The sequence below is a fragment of the Lycium barbarum genome, chromosome 9 (assembly GCF_019175385.1).
Source record: "Lycium barbarum isolate Lr01 chromosome 9, ASM1917538v2, whole genome shotgun sequence".
Taxonomy (NCBI): domain Eukaryota; kingdom Viridiplantae; phylum Streptophyta; class Magnoliopsida; order Solanales; family Solanaceae; genus Lycium; species Lycium barbarum.
The window spans coordinates 52,216,223-52,233,032 of record NC_083345.1 but is presented as its reverse complement, the minus strand read 5'-3'; the positions used below and the strand labels follow the sequence as shown (position 1 = coordinate 52,233,032).

Here is a 16,810-nt window from a genome sequence, read left to right as displayed (position 1 = left end):
TGGCACCCAAACACATCTATCAAATGTTATCTAAAATTTTTATCAAACGCATTCAAGTATATAGCAGAAGCCGACAAGGCTATATTTCAAATTTAGATAATTTCCAGAAAAATTTCGGCAGAGTTTCCTTTGTTTTACAGACTATCCAAATTAACCTTGCGCACAGATAATACCAACAATGACCATCCAGGGCCAACAAAGCAACATTTAAACATATGCGGACCGGCCGCCGCGGCGAATGGGATCGCCCAAACACAACATATACACGCATCCGTACAGAAAGACCCCAACCCACAAACATGTCTACAGACCTCTAAACAGACCGACAGAATCATATGACGGGACAGGGCCCCGCCGTACCCATGAACGAGAATATATAAATACAGTAGTGACAGATTGTACCAAAAGATGGGCTCTGAATAAAAGATCGCTCCAAATGGCAGAAAAGATATCCTAGACGGACGGATCAGCAAACCTGTCGTCGGTACTTGCGCGGCATGAAAACGCAGCCCCCGAAGAAAGGAGGTCAGTACGAAATATGTACTGAATATGTAAAGCCTGAATTACAGAAACAAAATCATAACTGGTACAGAACGTACAGAAAAAGTGAGTAGAAAATCCAAAGTATCAAATACATATTTTCAAAACATGCGGAGTGTGTACAGAAACATATGTCATATCAAATCCGGCCCCTGCCAAGGGACTCGGCAGACAGAACGTGGCCACCCTCCCGACGCTGGTGCCACAACACAGAAGAATCAGAATAGGGGCATAACCCCGTAACATAGTATATCATATCAGATGGCCATGGCAAATCATATCAGAACATGTGTACATGGAACAGCATACTCCACAAACCAATGTACACGTATACCTGCCCCCTCATATCGAGGCACGACGAACAATGCAGAGGATTACGTTTGACAACATATCCTGGCCCGGGCTCAGTGTGGGAAACATTGGGGCATCCACGAATAGAGTAGTGAGAAACTAAATGCAGTTAAAATATCATAAATATTTTCAGAGACTCGATGAGTCATATCAATGACAAACCAATTCAATGAAGTCAGACGGGATCATAATAAGTGAGTTTCGGATGTCATAATGAATTACAGAAGCATAACCTGTCTGAAGTCGTTCCGAGTGCCAAAACAATTTATAAGACTTAATGAATTATTTAAAATAATTTTTTTTTTAGTAGTTAAAAGAGTAGTCAGAACATTTCTTTCCAAATACTACTCGAAAACGAGCCTTAAGTACAATAAGGGTAAAACCGGGACTAGTGGGCCCACCTTGGGACAAGCAAGGCGGTGGGCTCAAATTACGCATTTTAGGCTTATGGGGTCACCTACGAAGGTTCTACGGACATTCTATAACTTTTCATAAAGTTTGGGGAAGGTTTGCATAATTTTCAAGAAAGCATACAAAAAGGGTTCAATTCTATTGAATGAAAGAGGGATATTTTCAAATGCGGATTCCGATGAGCAGAATATTTTCCGAGGCTCGAATCCGATTCTAGTACACCTAGGACATGCCAAAAGAAGAAAAGGGATAGCTTTACATACCTCGAACGCACTTCCAAGATATCCAATCTAAAGCTAATCCAAATCTACGCCTCGGGCTCCCCAAGGTCTACAATTACGCCAACGAATACCAATCATTAGCTAAGGGCACTTAAGCCATTCATTCCAAACTAATCATTAAATTCTACAGAAAATTCGGCAGCACTTCCCCTGTAAATAGGTCATCCCGAGAATTTATCTCGCTCAAAATCGACAACAACAACCACAATAACCAACCTAGTAACATTGATAACCAATTCGAAAGGCAAAATAATAATAGTAACTCTCTTTTACATCATTCAACAACTTTCATAAATTCAACTCGACGACTTACCTTCAAGCCAACATCGATGCTTATATATTTAAATACTAACCCGAATCCATACCAACAATACTTAAAGACATTCTAAGCAATTCATACAACATTTCCAACAATCCAAAAATTTTCCCTTCCTTTCCACATAATGTAACTCTTCCATTCTAAATTCACACCACCCAACTAATATCAACATTTTTCCATATTCATTAACTAACTCAAGATTACCCAAACATATTTCAATAACATTTTAAACAATATCCAAGGATTCGAACCATTCCGCCCATTTCCATATTCCATTCGAAACTTCTACAATTGCAACGAAACTACCAAATCGCATTGTTTTCTTCCAAATTCATTAATAACAACCATAGTTCACATTTAGCATCTTACTTTCATAATTGCATAAAAATTATATAAAAATCACATAATTTCTCATAACAACATACAACCAATTTCAACACCAACTCAACTCGTTAACCCTTTATCTACGTCATCAATGTCACAACGACACCTCTAACAAGCTAAATAAATTTTAATTCACCATTCTCTTTCATTACTATGACTCACGGCCACACTCCTCTTCACACACCCACACGACCTCTATAAAGTTTCTAACCATTAATTTCCTTCATTCTCATCACATAACCCATGATAACAACAACAATAATCATATGAACATAATCATACCCTCAATCCTTTCAATTTAGCAAGGATAGCAATATGTCCATAACACAACTTTAAATTTAACCATTTAATTCCTACATAATGCTACTAAAATCAATTCCTCATTCTTACTCAAAACACCCCCCTTACACGGCTCAATTTATAATTCAACATCAACATACATAACCCGTTTGTATTCAACACACATCTACCAACCTATACAAGTCTAAACTACCTCCAAAACATGTAGAAAAGAATTAAATCTTACCTTAGAGACAAGCTCTAATTTTTCACCATGAAATGTCTTCAAGAAAGCCATGGCCGTGAGTTGCCATGGATACCATGAGCTCCATCTTTTTCCTCCTCTTGATCTTCAAATCTCTCCAATTAATTGTGTAGAAGGGGGCAAAAATGGGCTGGCCGTGAACAGTGCCCGTGAACAGTGGCGCCGCCCGTGAACAGTGGCGGCGTGAACAGTAGCGCGCCGTGAACACTGGCGCCGCTGTGAACAGTCGCCGTGAACAGTGCCCGAACCCCTCTCTCTCTCTCTAGGCTTGAGAGCCCCTCTCTCTAAAACCTAATTTGCAAGATTAATTGTAGTGTAGTCATCCACTTATGCTCATTTATATAATCTTTACAAAGTGGACATGTGTCAATTTTCATGACATGTGTCCATCTTTATTCAAGGCCAACCAAATCTCGCCACGTGTCGTGGGGGCTCACTTTCGATAATTAAATTAATTCCTAATCTCCAATATTAATATTTTTATGCTAAATAAAATTTATAAGCAATTTTTGTGATAATCAAAGTTGAAAATTAAAAGCTCTTATTTCATGTCCGAAAATAATTCCGCCTTTAACTTGAGTCGATTTGCTTGCGGATAATTCGTCATATTAATGTACGGGGTATAACACCTATCTACGAGCCTCTACTAGAGTACTAGACATATGGACGGGACAGGACCCTGTTATGCCCAAAACATATATATATACACAAAAGAATAAATCAATGGCACCTCCGGAACAATGGAGTGCTCTCAAAGTTTGCTAGTAGCTCTTACGAGTCTGGATCACCTCCCTGTCTACCTATGGGCATGAAAACAGCGTCCAAAGAAAACGGACGTCAGTATGAACATTGTACTGAGTATGTAAGACATGAATGAAATGAATATAATAGAGAAATCATAAAACATAAGATGAAGATATAACCTGCTTAACCTTTAAGGATGGATGCATTTCATACATATGCCATATATAATTGTATTACATATATCATCATAGCACATACATCCCCATATCATATATATACCATCATTGTTAACCCGCGTCCGGGTAACCATTATACGCCGCCCACTAGTGGTGGTCATGTCTGGCCCTCTAGGCATGGTGTACTCATACGCAGCCCACTAGTGGTGGTCATGTCCGGCCATTCAGGCACGGTGGAACCATAAGCAGCCGCCCTAGCGGTGACATGTCCGGCCATCTAGGCACGGTGGAATCATATCATCACATATATCTCATAAATTATCATGAACTTTTCATAGAGCATGCATTAGAATTTAAAGACAATCTGTGAAAATCATATCATATTCGTAGCATGAACTTCATTAAAAAAATATCGTATGATAGGCTTATAATCTCTAAACTTAGGCTCATCATTACCATTATCGTATTTATGGCATATCTCTTACCTTTATCTCATATGAAATCCTCTATGAACATAGACGCGTAATTTTTCCGGAACATTTGTCATAGGACATGCATTAGAGCTTATAGACAATCTATAACAATATCGGGGTGACATAAGGTCGAGAACCGCCGATTACATTATGGAGTGATCATATTCATCATATCTCACCTTGAAGGAACTAACATTTTAAGGTGAGTGTAACACAAGGAAAAACATCAATGGAACTATAATTAGGATCATTAGCCTCATGGACATCGTACCCCACTTTAAGATTCTTTGTACTTAAGCTCATCATCATCATTGTCATGCTCGTATCGTATCTCTTTTCTTTAGCTTATACATATATAGCTCATTACAGTCACGGACTCATAGTTTCCTTTTATTTAGGAAGATTATGGGAGAATATGAGGATTCATGCCATAGGAGTCATGCCATAGAAGGAAAGGATTAGCCTTACATACCTTTTTGCTTAGCTATTTTATCGCTTGATCGTACTCCTTCAACGCTCACGTTTCTACCTTCAAGGGAATTCGCATCAACATTAGTTAATCGATTATATGAACGTGCTTACTAATGCTAGAGAAAATTGGGCAGCATTTCCTTTGTTTATATAACTTTTCTCATATTACATATCAACTCCCAAACATCCATAACAACATTCACAATATTATAAGCAACAATCATCATTCATCTACATTATCCACATTTCACAATTTCACTTCAACTCCTCCATAATCATGGTCATAGTTCACTATTGCGTTTTCTCACATATAATACTTATCCCATGTTCTAAATGTCACTTATAGCATACTTACAATCTCAACATATCAATATTCATGACTCATTCCAAACTACTACTCAAAATCTCATTATTCTCATCTTTGTGACCCATTTTCTATCTCCTTTCATAATCTAAATCTTTCAACCTCTCATTACCTTAAACAACATGGAAAGATCATAAAACTTACCTTAGATAGTGTAGGAATAAGCCTTGAGCGGAAATACTCCTCTTACACCAAAACCCTAGTTCACTTCTATTGGAATTTCTTGGCTTGGATGAAATTCAATGAGTTTCATACACTTGATTTTGTTGGTTTGATGAAGTTGATCACAAATCTCTCTTGAGTTCTTGTGGATGAATAGTGGAGAGATCTCTAGAATGTTCTTGAAGTGTGGAGGGGAGAAATGAAATAAATTGGATGGGGTTGGGTCCTTATATCATTTTTAAAAATCTATCCCGACACCAATCTACGGACCAACATACGGTCCGTATCTTTTCTACTGGCCGTATGTCTGGCCGTAGATTTGGTCCAGTGAAAGACCCATTCTGGGCAGAACATACGACCAGTATGTTGCCCAACCTTCCGAAATTCATTCTCGTCGACTCGTTTGATCTCTAATTCTTATGAAACCTTCTTAACACTTGTTTAACACCTCATTACCAATCAAAGAGACATTATAACTCTTCTCCAAATCATCCTTAATCCATCACTAACTCGGTACTCGTAAATCCTTCTCAATACATAACGTATACCTTGTCTTTCTTGGCAAACTTTCTTCTCTTACTTCGAATGTCTTTGAAATATCAATTAGGATCATCAAATGCTATTTCTTACTTATCGAAACATCGTATACCTCGTGCCCTTCGTTAGTCTATTCACTGTACGTTAACGAAATTTTTTTTGAGGTGTAACATTCTTCCCCCCTTTTGGAACATTCGTCCTCGAATGTTAAGCACTCGGGAATTCTACAAAAATTTCGCCAGAGTTTCCCCTGTAATATGACACTACCATCCTATCACAACAAGCCATAATAATAATGCCTCACAGGGCCACAACATAATAACAATATAATTTGGCCACACACGACCCATATGCATAAAAAGAAAACATACATACCTCAAAATCTTGATGTTTCGTCTTGGATCTCTTTCGGGGGCTGAAATAAGAGCGGGTACTTGAATTTTATATTTTCTTCCGCTTCCCAAGTCATTTCTTCTCGGTTGTTATTTCGCTGTAAGACTTTAACTGAGGCTACTTCCTTATTTCGGAGTCTCCGTACCTGCCTGTCTAATATGGCAATGTGAACTTCTTCATAGACTAGCGTTTTTGTCACTTGAACATCATCTACTGGAACAATCCTCGTAGGATCTCCAACACACTTGCGGAGCATTGAGACATGGAAAACTGGATGGACTAATTCAAGTTCTATAGGCAAGTCCAGTTCATAAGCTACTTGACCCACCTTGCGGATAATCTTATAAGGTCCAATGTATCGAGGACTTAAATTTTCTTTCTTACCAAATCTCATCACTCCCTTCATTGGCGACACCTTTAATAATACCCAATCATTAACTTGAAATTTTAAGTCTCGCCGGCGGTTGTCCGCATAAGATTTTTGGCGACTTTGGGCTATCAACAATCGATCTCGGATCACCTTGACTTTTTCTACTGCTTGTTGAATCAACTCAGGGCCTATTAGCTGTACTTCTCCTATTTCAAACCATCCAATTGGGGACCTGCACTTCCTTCCATATAAAGCTTCATACGGAGCCATTTGAATACTGGAATGGTAGCTGTTGTTATATGCAAACTCAATAAGGGGTAAGTGGTCATCCCAACTACCACCGAAATCTAGAACACATGCTCATAGCATATCTTCCAAGGTCTGAATGGTACGTTCGGCCTGCCCATCAGTTTGCGGATGAAACGCCGTGCTAAGCTTTACTTGAGTACCCAAACCTTCTTGGAAGGATTTCCAGAACTTAGCTGTAAATTGCGCTCCTCTATCGGTGATAATGGATATCGGAATACCATGGAGTCGCACAATCTCCTTGAGATACAACCTTGCATAATCTTCTGCTGAGTACGTAGTTTTGACTGGAAGAAAATGAGCTGCTTTCGTGAGTCTGTCCACGATCACCCATATGGAGTCATACTTGCCTCGGGAACGGGGTAACCCCACAATAAAATCCATGTTGATCACTTCCCATTTCCAAGTAGGGATTTCCATTGCTTGCAATAATCCTCCTGGCTTTTGATGTTCGATTTTCACTTGCTGGCAGTTTGGACATTGAGCTACAAATTCTACTATGTCTTTCTTCATTCCATTCCACCAATAAATTAACTTGAGATCATGATACATCTTTGTTGCTCCTGGATGAATAGAATACCGAGAATAATAAGCTTCGTCTAGAATTCAGCGACGTAATTCTGCAACATTCGGAACACATAACCTGCCTCGGTATCTAAGAACTCCCTGTATAGAAGTTTCAAATGGAGACTTCTCTTTTTCATGAAATGTGTCTCTATAATGGCTCAACTGAGGATCTTCATATTGACGCTCTTTCACTTCCATATTCAGGGACGAAACTGTGGGATTATTAATACCAGTTCCTGCACTACCTGAATCAATTAGGCGTACTCCGAGATTAGCTAGTTGGTGGAGCTCATGAATTAATTTTTTCTTCTCCGGAGGAACTTCACATAGGCGGCCCATCGATCGGCGGCTAAGCGCATCAACTACTACATTTGCCTTCCCGGGGTGGTATAAAATATTCACCTCATAATCTTTCAATAATTCTAACCACCGCCTCTGCCGCAAATTCAACTCATTCTGTTTGAAAATGTATTGAAGACTCTTGTGATCTGTATAGATATCAACATGCACACCATACAAGTAATGTCTCCACATCTTTAATGAATGAATAACTGCAGCCAATTCGAGATCATGAGCCGGGTAGTTCTTTTCATGTTTTCGCAGCTGTCTCGAAGCATAAGCAATGGCTTTACCGTGCTGCATCAATACACATCCTAACTCAACACCGGAAGCATCACAATATACAACATAACCATCTGGCTCTTCTGGGAGTGTTAAGACTGGAGCTGAAGTTAACATATCTTTCAATTCCTGAAAGCTACGCTCACAAGCATCATTCCACTGAAATTTAGCTGACTTCTGGGTTAGCTTTGTCAATGGGGCTGAAATAGAGGAAAACCCCTCCACAAACCTTTTATAATAACCTGCCAATCCTAGAAAACTACGGACTTCTGTAGGCGTCGTAGGCCTTGGCCAAGTCTTCACAGCTTCAATTTTCTGAGTATCAACTCTAATGCCATCATCTGAAATAACATGACCCAAAAATGTCACAGAATTAAGCCAAAACTCGCACTTTGAAAATTTTGCATACAATTCTCGAGTTCGAAGAATTCCAAGAACAATACGTAAATGGTCTGCATGTTCTGATTCTGTGCGAGAGTATACCAGAATATCGTCAATGAATACTATTATGAATAAATCCAAGAGTGGCCTGAATACATTATTCATCAAATTCATGAACACTGCCGGGGCATTAGTTAACCCAAATGACATCACTCGGAATTCATAATGGCCATATCTCGTTCTGAAAGCTGTTTTGGGAATATCTTCTTTTCTAACTCTCACTTGATGATAACCTGACCTCAAGTCTATTTTGGAAAACCACTTGGCACCCTGTAGTTGGTCAAATAAATCATCAATTCTCGGAAGAGGATATTTGTTCTTTATCGTCACCTTATTCAACTGCCTATAGTAGATGCACATTCGTAGGGATCCATCTTTCTTTCTTACAAATAGGACAGGTGCTCCCCATGGTGATGAACTGGTTCTAATAAACCCCTTCTCAAGCAAATCTTTCAACTGTGCCTTTAGCTCTTTCAATTCTGCCGAAGCCATCCGGTAAGGAGGAATAGAAATAGGCTTGGTGTCCAGCAACACATCAATAGCGAAATCAATTTCTCTTTCCGGAGGAAGGCCTGGAAGTTCATCTGGGAATACATCCGGAAATTCATTTACTACCGGAACGGATTGGAAAGTTGGCGACTTTGCTTCGGTATCATGAACTCGGACTAAGTGATAAATATAGCCCTTAGCTATCATCTTTCTTGCCTTAAGGTAGGAAAGAAACCTACCCCTGGGAGATGTTGTGTTACCCTTCCATTCAAGCACGGGCTCTTCCGGAAATTGAAATCGAACTACTTTCATTTGGCAGTCAACATTAGCATAACATAAGGCCAACCAATCCATACCCATAATCACATCGAAATCTAACATCTCCAGCTCAACTAAATCAGCTTTAGTCTGGCGGTCGCATATCACAATTACACAATTTTTATACACTTGTCTAGCTATCACGGGATCACCAACCGGAGTAGATACCTCAAAAGGTTTAATTGGCTCAGGTTTCACCCCAATACGACCAGCAACATACGGAGTAATATAAGATAGGGTAGAACCCGGATCTATCAATTCATACACATCATGGGAAAATACGGATAATGTACCTGTAACCACATCCGGGGAGGACTCAAGATCATGTCGTCCGGCTAAAGCATACATACGGGGCTGGGTGGCACCTGAAGTAGATGCTCCCCTTCTGCCTCTACCTCGACCCGCTGGAATCTGGGGAGTCTGCCCTACTGGGTGCACTGAAGAGGAACCAGCCGCTGATCCTATGGGCTGAACCCCACCTCTACCATACCTCGAGGGACAATCACGCATCAAGTGCCCGACCTGTCCATAAACATAGCAAGCATCCGTGCCCTGGCGACATGGCCCCAAATGTAATTTTCTGCACTGACTACATCGTGGAACTGATGGTCTCCTCTGACTATAATCACCCCCAAACTGGGAACCTGAAGCTCTCGAACTCTGACCCTGTCCTGAAGGAATGGAGCGGTCAAATCTCCTACCTGCAAATTGGGGAGGTGCACTAGTCGCCGACTGGCCTGAGTATCTAGAATATGCCTTCCTTAATCCCCCTCTATAATCACTACCTGCCCTCATAGATCTGGCCTCTTGCTTTGCCCTTTATCAATATCACGATCACCCCTTTGTGGATGTTGTTGTCCTTCTAAATTTTGTGCATGAGATTGAATGCGGGAAATATCCATTCCGTCTTGCAATGAAGCCATCAAATAATCCTTAAATAAATGTGGCTCTAATCCACTCACGAATCTGTGCACTCTATCCCCCATGTCGGCCACCATAGTCGGGACATATCTAGCCAATGAATTAAACTGAAGGCTATACTCCCGGGCACTCATATTTCCTTATTTTAGATTTAGGAACCTATCCGATCTAGCTCGGCGGACCTCGGGTGGCAAGTAGTGGCGGATGAAGGCATCTACAAATTCTTGCCAAACGGGAGGAGGCGCATTCTCTTTTATTGATGATATCAAATTATTGTACCATAATACCGCCACATCTCGGAGTCTATAAAATGCCAACTCCACAGATTCAGTTTCGGAGGCATGAATAATCTTCAATGTTCTCAACATTTCATCAATAAAACTTTGCGGGTCTTCATCCGGCTTGGACCCGAAAAACTCCGGAGGATTCAAACTCATGAAATCACGGGCTCTAGTACTAACGACCCTGTCACTTGAACCCGAACCCTGCCGCTGCGCCTGGGCGGCAACTAACTGCGTCAATAGATGAATAGCCTCGGTCACTGGTTGACCCGAAGTAGCCGGTAGAGGAACTGGAGGCATAGGAACTGGAGCTGAAGCTCCCTCTTGTTCTTCTAAATTAGGCGGAGTAGAAGAAGCATTAGATAGAGCCTCATTATGTGATTCACTCTCTTCTACATTCATTGGCAGCTCCCTTTCTACCCGCCTTTCCATCGTAACCTTTCCCTTCTGGGCAGTTGTAGCTTTTCCCTTTGTCAGCATCTCTGAAATCATAACACACTATTAGGGAGGAGAAAATTGTCACGACCCAACCCCGTAGGCCGTGACTAGTGCCCGATCTGGGCACCCGAACCCATCTATCAAATATTATCTCAAATTCTATCAACTCATTCTAGTATATGGCGGAAGCCGACAAGGCTTTATTTCAAATTTAGGTAATTTCCAGAAAAATTTCGACAGAGTTTCCTTTGTTTTACGGACTATCCAATATACCCTGCACGCAGAAAATACCAACAAAAGCCACACAGGGCTAACCAAGCAATATATAAACATATACGGACCGGCCGCCTCGGCGTATAGGATCGCCCAAACAACATATGCGGACCGGCCGCCTCGGCGTATGGGATCGCCCAAACGACATGTACATACATCCATACAGAAAGACCCTAACCCACAAACATGTCCACAGACCTCTAAACAGACCGACAGATTCATATGACGGGACAGGGCCCCGCCGTACCCATGAACGAATATATACAAATGCACTAATAAATATATATACCAAAAGTATAAGCTCCGGAAAGAGAGGAGCACTCCGAATAGCAGAAAGGGTGTCCTAAACAGGTGGATCACCAGGCTGTGCGTCTGTACCTGCGGGCATGAAACGCAGCCCCCGGAGAAGGGGGTCAGTACGAAATATGTACTGAGTATGCAAAGTAGAAAGTACAGAAATAAATCTGAATAATAATCGAATCAGATATATAGAAAATAATACATATCAAAATGTTTATTTCCAAAGTATAAATTATGCATAGGGCACTGGAAAATGTGGTCGCCCGCCTGTCGATGGCGCCACAACACAGCATAACACCAGAAAGTTTCAAATCTCCGAATCCCCGTCACACATCACAACACAGCATAACGCCAAACACAGCATAACGCCAAACATAAGTGGAACCCGACCCTCGAGCGAGGAGCACGGTGAACCATAAACACAGCATAACACCGGAATGTATCAAAAAGCGCACGACAACAGAACCGGCCCGGGAACCAGCGAACGATATCATAGTAGGCACGAGCGGAGTAGTGAGGAATCATATGCATAAAATCATTATTATAAATCCGAAGGATAAGTAAAATAGTCATATTCGAAATCGGAATGATAATTATCACTTTTTGATTCAAAGTTGTCAAATTTACATAAAGGGCGTCGCGGGACCCACGGACGAGTATAGACCCGAACTGAGCCCGCCTATGAAAAACATACCCATTATACATCAAGCAAACTCCTATAAAAATTATTGGAACGATCCGAGCCTCTATGCGAAAAATATGGCATTCAGAGATTACAAAATTCCTTAAAGTGAACATTTTCTATGCGAATGTCGGAAAGCGATTACTTCAAATACATCATGGTTCATATTTCATAAAAACATACATAAGAGTGCCAAAGAATATATATATGGATCATAACATGCTCGGATCTCGAATTTGGAATTCCCTTAAAGCTCTAATCTAGCCTATGTGAAACTAAGGCATGCCAAAAGAAGGAAGGTTGCTTTACATACCTCGTACGCACTTCCAAAATAGTCAATCTAAAGTAAATTTCCAATCCACGCCTCGGGCTCCCCAAGGTCTACAAATACGCCAACGAATACCAAACATTAGTTAAGGGCACTTGAGCCATTCTTTCCAACTAATCATTAAATTCTACAGAAAATTCGGCAGCACTTCCCCTATAAATAGGCCATCCCGAGAATTTATCTCGCTCAAAATCAAAAACAACAACCACAATAACCAACCTAGCAACATCAATAATCAATTCAAAAGGCAAAACAACAGTAATAGCTCTCTTTTACATCTTTCAACAACTTTCCAAATATTCGTTTCAACGGCTTACTTTCAAGCCACAATATCGTTCGTACATTCGATTATTAACCCAAATCCATACTAACAACATTCTAAACAATTCACATAATTTTTCCAACAAGCCAAGAATTTTTCTCTATGTTGCCCGAAAACAGTCCCCTTAGCCGAGCAACCCTTTTTTTTTTCACTTTCCTCATTTTCAAGTCATGTTTTGTATCACAATCCACAATAGAACGATATGATTTTCATAAAATATACAACTTACGTCAAACGCACAACTAACCTCAAAACAGCCCACAAATTCTCAACATCAATCTTGAGTTATTAATTGCTCATTTCCAACTAAAATTCATAACAACGACAACTAAAACGTTAAGCGATACTAATGCGATCTTCGACATATTATACGACCCACATTCGTCCACACTACACATACATATATATTAATGGTTCTCATATATAAGGATTGCATTCAATGCACAAAGTTCTCCAAATCAGTCCGCACATTTACCATATCAATTTCGGGGTATTTAACTCTCATTTCCAACACAAAAGTCATCACAACAACCATTTCGACGCTAAGCGATATTAATTCATTCTTTGCTACAAATTGGAGGCCATATACACGGCTACATACCCACCTATATACATACATCGATAGTTCTCATTCATTTCTTCACCCTACAACAATCAACATACTAAATAGAGTTAATTCTTCACTTAGTCACAACACCCATTTACACAACTTCACACACCATACACGACCCAACTTCCAACATACTACATTTCATGATTTTTCATCCATATTGACATACTATAATATGCATACAACATTTATAACTCAAAAACAAGATTAGATCTCACCTTTCTTCTTCAATCCACCAATAGGCTAGGGTTTGCAAATCTCTTAAATGAAAGACTTGATCACTCCAACAATGCTTCCAAGTTACTTAGGGACATCTAATTAGTTGATTTGTACCCAAGAAATATTTTTAGAGGGGCTTGATTTGGATTTGGTTTTCCATGGTCTTGGCCGTGAGCCATGGTTTTGGTTCCTCAACTTCTTGCTTTATTTTCTAAGTGTGGGAATGTGAAATGAGAGAAAGATGACTAAGTGGTCATCTTTTAAGTCCCCTTAAAATATCTCTTATTGCCTTTGGGCCCACACATGTGTTGGACCAATTAAAATTGGCCACAACAATGTGTGGGGACCACTTCAATCCACACATCTTCCTTTTTTTTTTTTTTTTTTTTTTGCAAGAGTTTTAATTTCCAAATTTATGAATTATGGTCCCAATTTTTCCTAAGTGTTCAAGCTAACAATTTCATACACAACTTATGTCTCAAAATAAAATCAAAGGTCAAAAGTCCCGACTTCAAATCCCGGAATAGTCTTGGCCTTAATTTATCATAGTTAATCCGGGTTGTCCCAATGCATAAAAATACGGGACGTAACAAAAATCTTATACACGGCTCTATCGCACGATCTCGTAAGAAGAAGAATGGTCATTTTTCCTAAATGCCCTATAGCCTCCTATTTATTAGTATGGCGTGCAACACACCATAAACAAGACTCTACTAGACATGGGTCGTAGACACTTCCTAGGACTGAACTGCTCTGATACCACTTTTGTCATGACCCGACTAGGGGCCATGACGGGTACCCGGGGCTAACCACCGAGCACTGCTCATACCATTACCCATCATACAGATCAAGAGTTTATTCATTAATCTTACACTCAAATCATAGGAAAACCATTTTTCACTTTGAAACATAATTACCTTTATATACATAAGACCTTCGGCTATCAATATATATATATATACACGTGGGAAAAATCGTGAGAATATACAACCCACACATGCGTATCTACGAGCCTCTACTAGAGTACTAGCCATATGGACGGGACAGGACCCCGTCATGCCCAAAACATATATATACAAAAAAGAATAAATCAATGGCACCTCCAGAACAATGGAGTGCTCTCAAAGTCTGCTAGTAGCTCCTACGAGTCTGGATCACCTCCCTGTCTACCTGTGGGCATGAACATAGTGTCCAAAGAAAACGGACGTCAGTACAAACATTGTACTGAGTATGTAAGGCATGAGTGAAATGAATACAATAGAGAAATCATAAAACATAAGATGAAGATATAACCTGCTTAACCTTTAAGGATGAATGCATTTCATACATATGTCATATATAATTGTATTACATATATCATCATAGCACATACATCCCCATATCATATATATACCATCATCGTTAACCCACGTCCGGGTAACTATCATACGCCGCCCACTAGTGGTGGTCATGTCCGGCCCTCTAGGCACGGTGTACTCATACGCAGCCCACTAGTGGTGGTCATGTCCGGCCATTCAGGCCCGGTGGAACCATAAGCAGCCGTCCTAGTGGTGACATGTCCGGCCATCTAGACGCGGCGGAATCATATCATCACATATATCTCATAACTTATCATGAACTTTTCATAGAGAAGACATTAGAATTTAAAGACAATCTATGAAAATCATATCATATTCGTAGCATGAACTTCATTAAAAAAATATCATATGATAGGCTTATAATCTCTAAACTTAGGCTCATCATTACCATTATCGTATTTATGGTATATCTCTTACCTTTATGTCATATGAAATCCTCTATGAACATAGACTCGTAATTTTTCCGGAACATTTGTCACAGGACATGCATTAGAGCTTATAGACAATCTATAATAATATCGGGGTGACATAAAGTCGAGAACCCCCAATTAAATTATGGAGGGATCATATTCATCATATCTCACCTTGAATGAGCTAACAGTTTAAGGTGAGTGTAACACTAGGAAAAACATCAATGGAACTATACTTAGGATCATTAACCTCATGGACATCTTACCCCACTTTAAGATTCTTTGTACTTAAGCTCATCATCATCATTGTCATGCTCGTATCGTATCTCTTTTCTTTAGCTTATACATATATAACTCGTTATAGTCACAGACTCACAGTTTCCTTTATTTATGAAGATTATGGGAGAATAGGAGGATTCATGCCATCGAAGGAAATGATTAGCCTTACATACCTTTTTTGCTTAGCTATTCTATTGCTTGATCGTTCTCCTTCAACGCTCACGTTTTTACCTTCAAGGAAATTCGCATCAACATTAGCTAATCGATTATATGAACGTGCTTACTAATGCTAGAGAAAATTGGGTAGCATTTACTTTGTTTATACAACTATTCTCATATTACATATCAACTCCCAAACATCCATAACAACATTCACAATATTATAAGCAATAATTATCATTCATCTACATTATCCACATTTCACAATTTCACTTCAACTCCTCCATAATCATGGTCATAGTTCACTATTGCATTTTCTCACATATAATACTTATCCCATGTTCTAAATGTCAATTATAGCATACTTACAATCTCAACATATCAATATTCATGACTCATTCCAAACTACTACTCAAAATCTCATTATTCTCATCTTTGTGACCCATTTTCTATCTCCTTTCATAATCTAAGTCTTTCAACCTCTCATTACCTTAAACAACATGGCAAGATCATAAAACGTACCTTATATAGTGTAGGAATAAGCCTTGAGCGGAAATACTCCTCTTACACCAAAACCCTAGTTCACTTCCATTGGAATTTCTTGGCTTTGATAAACTTCAATGAGTTTCATACACTTGATTTTGTTGGTTTGAAGAAGTTGATCACAAATCTCTCTTGAGTTCTTGTGGATAAAGAGTGGAGAGCTCTCTAGAATGTTCTTGAAGTGTGGAGAGGAGAAATGAAATAAATTGGATGGGGTTGGGTCCTTGTATCATTTTTAAAAATTTGTCCCGACACCAATCTACGGACCAACATACGGTCCGTATCTTTTCTACTAGCCGTATGTCTGGCCGTAGATTTGGTCCAGTGAAAGACCCATTCTGGGCAGAACATACGGCCAGTATGTTTTATACGGCCAATATGTTGGACCGTATATTGCCCAACTTTCCGGAATTCATTCTCGTCGA

At 39.7% G+C, this 16,810-nt stretch overlaps 1 long non-coding RNA gene across 1 annotated transcript; it reads right to left on the bottom strand.

Moving 5' to 3' along the window:
• Window positions 1-11,190: 11,190 nt before the first annotated feature.
• Window positions 11,191-14,175, bottom strand: LOC132610476 (uncharacterized). The gene is made up of 2 exons (XR_009571161.1): window positions 12,471-14,175; window positions 11,191-11,553 (listed from the first exon to the last, which is right to left on the bottom strand). It is a non-coding gene; the product is annotated as an uncharacterized LOC132610476 (long non-coding RNA).
• Between the last annotated feature and the right edge of the window lie 2,635 nt (window positions 14,176-16,810).